Here is a 10,868-nt window from a genome sequence, read left to right as displayed (position 1 = left end):
GATTAATAATAATTAGTAAATTAAAGTTTAAAAGGATGATTTCTAACAATTAAATTAGGTTTAGGTTTATTTGGATATTGATAACAGTTATAATAATAGATGTATATATTAATGTATTATAGAATAACAATATATGAATGTTCACAGAGGATCTTGGAAATAATGAGGATAATATTTGAAACAATCTTAAAGTAGCACGATAATAATTAAAATCATATTTATTGCAATTTGATTGAAACAATTTTTAAATATTTGAATCTAAACAAGGAAAATATATATTAATCCAGGTTCATTACAATCCCCCCTTCCTGATTTTGCTTGTCCCCAAGCAAGGCTGACTGAGAAAGGGCCTCTTCTCCAACCCATGAAGCATCCTCTCTGGGAAGACTTTTCCACTTAATTAAGTATTCTGGAATAGTCCGATTCCTTAGTCTTCGTTCACGCCTGTCAAGAATAATCTCAGGTTCCAATATCAACTTCCCTTCATTGTCAAATGGTGGAAGATCACCACATGGGACTATATGTTTCCCAAGAACCTTTTTAAGCCTGGATACATGGAAGACATTATGGATCTTGCTATTTTTAGGCAATTTGATTTCATATGCTACCTCTCCTATTCTTCTTAGGATCTTGTATGGTCCATAGAAACGTGGTTTTAGTATTTCTGCTCCATTATTCTTGAGTGAAGATTGTTTGTAGGGTTGAAGTCTTAAGAATACCAAATCTCCAATTTGGAAAGACCTTTCTGTATATGAGCAATGTTAGTATGCTAATAGAAACCAAATTTAAATAAAGCTTCTACAAACTAAACAAAATTCATAAACTTTAAGATAGACTAAGATGAGCTCTCAATTGAGAATATGAGCTATTAATGGGTTCTCTCAATGAGAAGCTCTCTTGTTGAGTAGCTTTGTCTAAATAGATAAGATGTATGCTCAAGCTTTATGCTTCAAAAAGGGCTTCAAATGGAGTTGGAATTTGCGTGTGAGTGTATGGTTTTGATGTAAAATGGCTTCTTAAAATGGCATTATGACTTTACTTCATGGATTGTGTTATTTTGCAAAGGGGAAGGATCCAATTTATAGGCAAGAGGCTTGAGGGATTGAGGGCTAAGATGCAAGGATGGGAAAAAGCTCATGGAGGGCTCAAATTGCATGAGAGGAGAGCACATGGATTGTGCTTCCTTACAGCCAATCAGGGAGTGACACATGTCACAGGGTGAGAGGATGGAGGAAAGGGGAAGGATGAGTCAACAAAGGAGGCTCAAGGGATAAAATCTTCATAAAGACCCTCATAATGGCTTGTAAGAGCAATAAAAGGGCTTTGGAAGAGTCATTTATGGCCTAGTGGGCTTCATAAAGTTTTATGGTTGAGATATTTTGAGGGAGATGAGAGCAATTTCGACTTGAGCTTGATTAGGAGGGTTTTAAGCTTGCTTATAATTGTGCAAATGATTAGAGGATGGATTAGGATGGTTTAGGATTAGCTTAGGGATAGGCAAGTGGATGGCATTTAATGAGGGTGGGTGAAGGAGGAGATATTTGTTAACTTTGGCTTGGGTTAGTAAGTCTTAACCCATGTTTAGAGAATGTGACAAGGTTAGGAGGAGATTAGGATTAGGTTTAAAGACATCTTCTAGAAGAGTCTAGACTTTGGATGAGGATAAAGGCTTTCTAGAATAGTCTAGAATTTCCTAGGATGAGGATGAAGACTTTCTAGAAGAGTTTAGAACTTCTTAGGATGAGGATAAATTAGATTTTAGGAAATAAATAAAGTTTTATTTATTTCAAGGGTTTGGGTTGAGGAGATATTTATTAAAACTTTTTTTTAATAAACATGAGGATTAATATTTAATCTTAATTAAATATTTTGAGTTGGGATTAGGAGTAGGAAATGATGAGATTAGCCTTTAATCAAAATTAAAGAAGGATTAGAAGATTGTGGAAGAGGTTAGTGGTCTTAAGGAAATTGGCCAAGTTTTGGGCAAAAATTTTTATTATTATTTATTTTAGGTTTTTTGGTCAATTTATTAATTAAATAATTAATAAATAAGGAAATAATGTTTAAATAAGATTTAAACATTTTTGGGAGGGATTCCTTAATTAAATATTTTTAATTAAGATAAAGGGATTTAATGGCATAAAAATAAATAAATAAATAAAATAATTAATTAATAAATAAATGATGACATCATCAGAAATTTTTCAGAAAATAAAAATACTTTATTTTTAAAAAGTTTTTAGGTGTCTACATTTTGCCCCTCTTTGATGTGATGCCGCAAGTGGCATGACATCAAAGATAAGAAAATAAGATGCCCAAGGCTAGAGTAGAAGAGGAGAGAATGGACTGCAAGATGCCCCCTCAAGAAGGCGGTGGGGAGAGAAAGCGAGGCTCGACAACTTTTTGAAAAGTACAAGAATCTGAGATGAGCAAGAAGATTCAGATTGGCAAAGAGAAGGGGCTGAATTAGCTCAAACTCTCACTATGGGAGAATGATAAAGGAGAATCAGATGCACAAGAGGAAGCAAGCTTAAGACTTTAGGGAAGGTGGAGGATGAAGGAGCGGAGCACTATAAAAAGGAATTCAGGATAGAGAGATGGATGAGGGGATTATAAAGCTGATGCAATAGGATTTCAAAGAGTCAGACTGACGGAAGATGGGTTTCAAAGATCCCTAGGACTAGGATTGTGGATCTCGAAAGATGAGGCTTGGTGGATTAATTTGGATTGGTGGATCCCTAAGACTAGGATTGTGGATCACTAAAGCTAAAGGTGAGTAGTGATTCAAAGAGATACTGATGCATAAGCTGGGGTAGCAGAGATGGATGTTGGATATGGATGGGGGGTAATGGAGATGAAGGGAAACCATTGAAGCTTTTTGAGCAGGGGGATACTTCAAAGAGAAGTACCACCATGTAGTTGAGCACTAGATTTGCTATAGGACTGTTGGTTAATTGCCAAGGTTACCAAAAACATCAAGGCCTTTTCACCAACTGTTTAGAGGAATGACGAACTGACTCAAAACAAACACGCAAGGATTGCCCCAGTATCACACATGAATCCCAGAGGAAACAGTGTGGAAACAACACTGGGTAACCCACAAGTAGAAAAGAAAACAAGCAAAAGACATGATCAAGACCTTATGCTCTAATTGCCCTATTCGCAGTATACCATGATATGGAAGATCGTGGCAACCTTGAGGAGGGAACAAGGAGATTGCTTGGAAAAGATATTTCAAGACCCAACAGGGAAGAGTCCAAATCTAAAGAAAGCAAAAATTCAAAAGAGAACCGTTTGCCAACGAGATGGGTAGGACGAGGTACTAACAGACCAAGATCAGACATGAGGAAAGCTATATCCTGCAAGGACCTATCAGAGAGCACCTAAGCTGGTGGATTTGGATGATTTATGCGTCTGGCAAGATGAACTAAGAAAGATAACACTTTGGTGACAGGAAATCTAGCTAAAGGATGCATTGGAATAGCTAACCAAGATGTGCGATGTGTGCAAGATGCTGATCAAGGTGGAACTGACAGAAAACCTGGATAGATACAATGGTACTAAGCTAAAGAGGATGTACAAGCTGATGGACCAACATATTTACAAGCTGAAGCTGACCAAGATAGTTACAAGTAGGCAAAAGCTCAGGATGATAGGATAGCGGGATGGTTCGATGTTGTGCAAGATGGGAAAGCTAAGGGTGGGGTGATAGCGAAAGATATGGATTTGGCAGGATGCATTCAATGATGATGAGATATTTTGTGACCAAGGATAGCTAGAGGAGCAGGATGAGATGGCTGGATAGGATGGTAGATAGCTAGGATTATGATGGATATAAAGAGGTGACATTGGGTTTGCACGAGGATAGCCTAGAGCTAGATACCAATGACAAGGGAGGATGGACAAGACAAGATCTCCAAGGAATATAGTGCCCCCAATCAGAAGATAACATGTAGAAGGAGGTCTTATGATGGATGTGATAGGATTGAAGCTAGGATGGAAAAAGCTGAAGGGGCTAGGGAGATGGATGATAGTTGGGATGGTTGGATGAAGCTGCAGGAGATAAGTGGATGGTGTGAGATGGAAGATGGAGGGTGGAGGATAGGTGGATAGATTGGAAGATGGAGTTGGATGTCAAGAGATGACCAAAAGCATGAGGGTGATAGGCTAAGCTGGGGATGGCGGGATTACGCATGACGCTTGTTTGCCAAGTTTTCATCATGGTACTTGTCCAAGGCGCTTGAATTGCCAAGTTTTCACCAGTGGACGCTTTATTTTTCTTTATTTTTTTTTGACTTTTTGACTTTGAACTTAGCTGGAATGATTTTGGCTTTCTTCAGCTATTTTGGCTTTTTTGGGATTTTTCACTAGCAGTTGGAATGTTCAAAATTTTGTTGCTAGCTGTTGGTACACTGGATGTGTGATTTATGCAATAGATTGGATTAGATGGGATTGATGGTAGGAGATGGAGGGATGAAAAGGTTGGAAAGGAGCATGAGATGGGGATGCTTGCAAGAGCAACATTGGCACATGTTGGGATGGGTGTTAAAAGAGCATATGGGGGATAGATGGTAGATGCGAGCGTGATGGAGGATTTTTGGAAGCGTGCTTGGGGATATAGGCACCCAAGATGGAGTTAGGAGATGGGGGACATGAGTCACTGGATGAAGGATTAGCAATGGTGGATGCCATTATGCATTGGGTTTCAACTTTTTTCTTTGGGATCCACATGGTTTTGGATTTTCTTTTCATAGGCTTTTGCATTATTTTGCATTCTTTGATTGGATTTTTCCTTTTTGGAGTATGTCTTTTAGAATAGACATATGACTGCCTAGGATGTAGATTTTTAGCTTTATGCATTTTGAAGTTGGCATTTACATTGCTGTGGTAAGCTTTGGGAAGATGGTTAGGAGAAGCTTTGTGAGATGGAAAGGATATGGGAGAGCGTGTAGGGGGATGATGATGGATGATGTGCCTCGATATGTGCCTTTGCTGATCTTGCATAGGAATGGAGGGAATAGGATTTGAATGATGGCTGATAGGAGGATGGAGGATGGTAGATTTTGGGACATAGGGACCCAAAATGGATTTAGCGGATGAAGGGGGGATATGGTAGGTTGTTTTAGTTTGCAAAGATGGTGGAGGGGGGATGACATAATATTTCTTGAAGGAGTGATGGGAGGCTGGCATGGGGGGTTTGGAGATAGGCTTGGTTCGGGGGTGTGCTATACCAACACCTTTAGATGGTGAGCCTTTGGATACGTATCCAAGACCATGAAATCCTAGATTTTTTTGTGCAATAATAGGCTTTCTGATTCCTTGCTCTTATGGTCCTAAACCTTGACCTTGATAATGCCATCGATTGTGCATTTGAACTAGTTGAGGATACTTTTTGCTTGCAGAAAATGGTGGAAGTGCTTTATCAGATGTACTGCAATAGGGAGATACTATTCTTAATTCTTCTGTTGAGAGGAGGCCACTATGGATGAATGTAAGTGAACCAAGAGGGTAGATTATAGATGGTGGAATAGCTTGGATAGGTGGTAAGATGGAAGCATGGAGTGGAGGAGATGGTAGGATAGGATCTTGATTTAGCTGATGGGATGAAAAGATATCTTGCAGTAGAGGAGTTATGACTTGAGGTTTTGGAGATGGAGGGGATGGCGACTGCAATATGGATGGAAGACATGGTATGATGATATCTTTATTTATGCTTTGGGGGATGTCAACATGCTTTTGGGCAGGATCCTGATAGGATTGGTTTGGAGTGGATGGTGCGATAGGAGGTGAAGGGATGGATTCTTCAAAGGCAGTGGATGGATAGATGGAAGATTTGGTAGTGGAGATGGATGAGTAGAAGATGGATGCATAAGGGTCATTACGGGAGATTTGGGAAATACTTGGAGGTGATGTGGATAGGATTTGGAGGGATTTGACAAGTGGTGGGATTTTGATGCTTGCAGGAAGTGGAAGGATTTTAAGCAATTTGATGGATGGTATGGGGATGATAGCTTTGGGAGATGGAGGTGATATTATAGATGGGGAAGCTTCATCATTGACTACTTCACATGTTTGGATTAAATGACATGGCTTATCGACTATTGGAGGTGGCTTTTCTTGTATTTCGTCTAGGAGATTCCTTGGAGACTCATGTGTCGGAGGTGGAGGTGGATTGACAGGAATGGCTAGTGTGATGGGGGTGGAAGATTGGAAGCTTGGTTGATTGGGTGATGGAGGAGAAGCTGGGATATCAGATGGCATGACTAGATAGTTTGGAAGAATGCATGGATTTTGTGAGATGCTTGGGGGAATGTTTCTAAGGCTTTCAATATACCCATCATAGTCAACAAGATTTTCATCATCATTGGAATAGGAGGTGGCGGGAGCAAGGACAATACGACCGAACACATCATGATAGGTTTGGGATTTCATGTTTTGATCATGAGTCGGATGGGGATGGGGTCTTGCATATGGATGAACACATAAGCTCATGGTTGGATTTGGATTAAGCACAGATTTTGGATTGGCTGATGAAGGATTTCCTAGGGAGAGTCAAAGCTGTATGACAGACCTAAAGAGGATTGGCTGGAGATTTTTGGCTTTCCTGTGGATGGAAGACTTCAAGGGCATGCTGTCAAAAAGTGAGAGTTTTTCTTTCCTATGCGCTGGATTGGTAGAGATTGTGTCAACTTAAGGATAGACTAATGATCCTATGGGCATGACACGAGATTGACCACTTGTGAATCCCAATCTTTAGCACAAGGTGATGAGGGATAACAAGTGACAAAGCTAGATTACCCTAGACAAAGCTCTGTCAAAGGGATAACCTTGGTGAGGTTGGTGGATTGGTCGAATTGATTGGATAGAAAATTCTAGCAGAATGACAACTCTCTAAAGGCTTAGGTGTGATTTTGGATTGGGTTGCTAGTTGGTTGGGGGGGATGATTTGGAGAGACTTTGGATTTTGGATTGTTCTAAAGCAAGGAACTAGATAGATTCGGTTGCAGCGGGGGAGCTTGGATGATTTTTTGATGAGGCAGTGACTACGCTAAGTATGCCTTGAGCTAGGAGATTTCTGCTTTTTTGGGATTTTGACCAAAGTTGGCAAACATTCATTCAAAAGCTATGAACAAACAAGCAGACAAAATTTTGGAACAAGCACGTCAAACACACCAACATCCTATGAAGCTTTCTACAAGGATGAAATTTGTTATAGCTAGGGAGTCCTCGATATACGAAAGGTACGTGAGGCCCAAATCTATAGATGAAACCAAAAATATGTCACACAACCGAGAGGAGCGGTAACCCACTTCTCCTCTTTCACTTCTCAAGGGTATAAAGTTCCTTGAGGCTTAGCCTGAGTGACAAAATTTTGATTTCAAGAGAGGTGTCTTTGGATTCACCTCCCGATTTTTATACTCCATCGGAACGCTGGAGTTGAGGTTGTCCCAAAGGGTGATGAAATCCCCAAGCAGGCCTCCTAAAAAGTGTAAAAGAAGACCACATACATGATCTTCGGCTTTAAAAGACACGTGTTGATTCCAATTGATGATTTAGATTTTGTAAGCTATGATTGAAGACACTTGTGATTATGGCATACAATGTTCATTCCAATTTGACAGCATCGTCAGCATAATGAAAGTCGAGAGATCGTCAACATAAGAAATGTGAGCATCATTGAAACTGCGTCCAAACCATGCAATTTTCATTGATTGTTAGGCATTCAAGATTGAGTGTGAGTTTGTTTTAAGCCCAAAACAAAGATGTGTGAAACTCGATTGCCAAGCGCGCGCCCGGAGGCCCTCCACGTCAAGATTTGTCTAATTTTTATGCCCAAATGAAGTGTGAGCGAGATTAATGCGCATTCAAAAAATTTTCTAACTTAGAAAAACCACTAAAGACCCAAGTGAGTGGAGTTTGATCTTTGTGGAGCACTTAACACCCTCTTAGGTAGACCCATCCCCATAGATGGTGCTGATATTGCAACCAATGGTTAAATTGATGGATGATTAAAGAGGGTGAGTCCAACTACAAACTTACTCAAAGCGTCTTTATTAGTTTTTATAACTTAGAAGATTTCAAAAATGTGGATTCTTTTTATGCCCCAAAAGATGATTATTTGATCTATGGCATTCAAGATTGGATTTGTTGTTTTAATCATGCATTCATAAAAAAAACAAACTTGATTTTAATCCATGGTACTCAAGAGTGATTTTAGCAACATGCATTCAAAGACAAGTGATTAAACATTCAAGTTTTTTTCTTTGAGCATTCAAGATTGAGATTTTGTGTGTTGTTTTAAGAACTTTGAAGTGCTTTGTTTTAACCTTAGATCATTCAAGATTGTTTTAGACTCAAAAGTGAAAATGACTCTTTGGACTTTGGTTTTCATTCAAAATTTTGTGTTCTAGTTTGCATATTTTAAGCCCAAAAATGATATTCCTCGATTGTTTTGATGCATGAAAAACCTAAGAAACATTCAAGATTTTGCAACAAGACATTTGTTTGGAACAAATAACAAAGCTTTTAGGACAATTTTTGGCAACCATTTAGGACTTTTAGTTTTCATGAGATTTTTAAAAGAACTTTAAAATATTTGCAAATGAGGTTCATTTTATCCTTGATTGATGCTTTGAGTTTGATTTAGATTTTAGTGTGCACTTAGTGTTGATTTTGAACCTTTTGAAATGGAAACTTGAAGTTCTTTTTAAATTTCCAAAAATGAAGTGTTCCTAACTTTGCATGAATGCATCTAAAACGTTGATGTTGCAAGGATGCAAATGATTGAATTGGTTTAGTTTCACTAGTTAAAAGGCTTTTTTTTTTTTTTTTTTTTGCAAATTTTTAGTTTTTAATGGATTTAAGTATGATTTAGGGGTTTATTTTAAGCACTAAAAAGAAGTGTGTATGATTTTGCTTCCTTAAAAAAAAAAATGGCCAAGATCTCCCACAAGAAGAAGAAGAAGTAGATGGAATAAGAAGAATATAGACAAGAAGAGGAAGAAGAATTCCAAGTGCTTTGTCCACCTATAAGCTTGAAAAATCTGCAAATACTATGAGATAGATTATGAGTTCCTTTGTCTTCTTCATGCTCATGTGGACCTACAAAACTAATTTATACAATCCTACCAATCACAAAAACAAGCAAAATTAACCAAAATTAGAAAATGACATACAAAACTTGACTAAAAAAGCTAATGAAGATGACCCATGCAGGGTCCCACCGGGCGTGCCAAAATGTATATGAGCAATGTTAGTATGCTAATAGAAACCAAATTTAAATAAAGCTTCTACAAACTAAACAAAATTCATAAACTTCAAGATAGACTAAGATGAGCTCTCAATTGAGAATATGAGCCATTAATGGGCTCTCTCAATGAGAAGCTCTCTTGTTGAGTAGCTTTGTCTAAATAGATAAGATGTATGCTCAAGCTTTATGCTTCAAAAAGGACTTCAAATGAAGTTGGAATTTGGGTGTGAGTGTATGGTTTTGATGTAAAATAGCTTCTTAAAATGGCATTATGACTTTACTTCATGGATTGTGTTATTTTGCAAAGGGGAAGGATCCAATTTATAGGCAAGAGGCTTGAGGGATTGAGGGCTAAGATGCAAGGATGGGAAAAAGCTCATGGAGGGCTCAGATTGCATGAGAGGAGAGCACATGGATTGTGCTTTCTTACAGCGAATCAGGGAGTGACACATGTCACAGGGTGAGAGGATGGAGGAAAGGGGAAGGATGAGTCAACAAAGGAGGCTCAAGGGATAAAATCTTCATAAAAACCCTCATAATGGCTTGTAAGAGCAATAAAAGGGCTTTGGAAGAGTCATTTATGGCCTAGTGGGCTTCATAAAGTTTTATGGTTGAGATATTTTGAGGGAGATGAGAGCAATTTCGACTTGGGCTTGATTAGGAGGGTTTTAAGCTTGCTTAGGATTGTGCAAATGATTAGAGGATGGATTAGGATGGTTTAGGATTAGCTTAGGGATAGGCAAGTGGATGGCATTTAATGAGGGTGGGTGAAAGAGGAGATATTTGTTAACTTTGGCTTGGATTAGTAAGTCTTAACCCATGTTTAGAGAATGTGACAAGGTTAGGAGGGGATTAAGATTAGGTTTAAATACATCTTCTAGAAGAGCCTAGACTTTGGATGAGGATAAAGACTTTCTAGAATAGTCTAGAATTTCCTAGGATGAGGATGAAGACTTTCTAGAAGAGTCTAGAACTTCTTAGGATGAGGATAAATTAGATTTTAGGAAATAAATAAAGTTTTATTTATTTCAAGGGTTTGGGTTGAGGAGATATTTATTAAAACTTTTTTTTAATAAACATGAGGATTAATATTTAATCTTAATTAAATATTTTGAGTTGGGATTAGGGGTAGGAAATGATGAGATTAGCCTTTAATCAAAATTAAAGAAGGATTAGAAGATTTTGGAAGAGGTTAGTGGTCTTAAGAAAATTGGCCAAGTTTTGGGGAAAAAATAAATTTTTTATTTATTTTGGGTTTTTTGGTCAATTTATTAATTAAATAATTAATAAATAAGGAAATAATGTTTAAATAAGATTTAAACATTTTTGGGAGGGATTCCTTAATTAAATATTTTTAATTAAGATAAAGGGATTTAATGGCATAAAAATAAATAAATAAATTAAATAATTAATTAATTAATAAATGATGATGTCATTAGGAATTTTTCAAAAAATAAAAATACTTTATTTTCTAAAAGTTTTTAGGTGTCTACACTTTCCACCCGTTTTCGGTCAGCATATATCTTCTGTTGGTTTTGAGCATGGTGGAGATTATCCTTGAGAGTTTTCATAACGTCAAGGCTTTGTTGGATAAAATCTTGGGCTCCAGGTACTTTGC

The 10,868-nt window shown here is 37.8% G+C and overlaps 1 pseudogene; it reads right to left on the bottom strand.

The window, feature by feature from the left end:
- Window positions 1–278: 278 nt before the first annotated feature.
- LOC149569403 (uncharacterized) overlaps window positions 279–10,868 on the bottom strand; it is a 37,005-nt pseudogene continuing 26,415 nt past the window's right edge.

The sequence above is a fragment of the Cupressus sempervirens genome, chromosome 3 (genome assembly GCF_028749045.1).
Source record: "Cupressus sempervirens isolate cs-2001-9-10 chromosome 3, ASM2874904v1, whole genome shotgun sequence".
In the NCBI taxonomy this organism is placed as follows: domain Eukaryota; kingdom Viridiplantae; phylum Streptophyta; class Pinopsida; order Cupressales; family Cupressaceae; genus Cupressus; species Cupressus sempervirens.
Note: the sequence above shows the minus strand (reverse complement) of the source record. Positions and strands in the feature narration are given on the sequence as shown.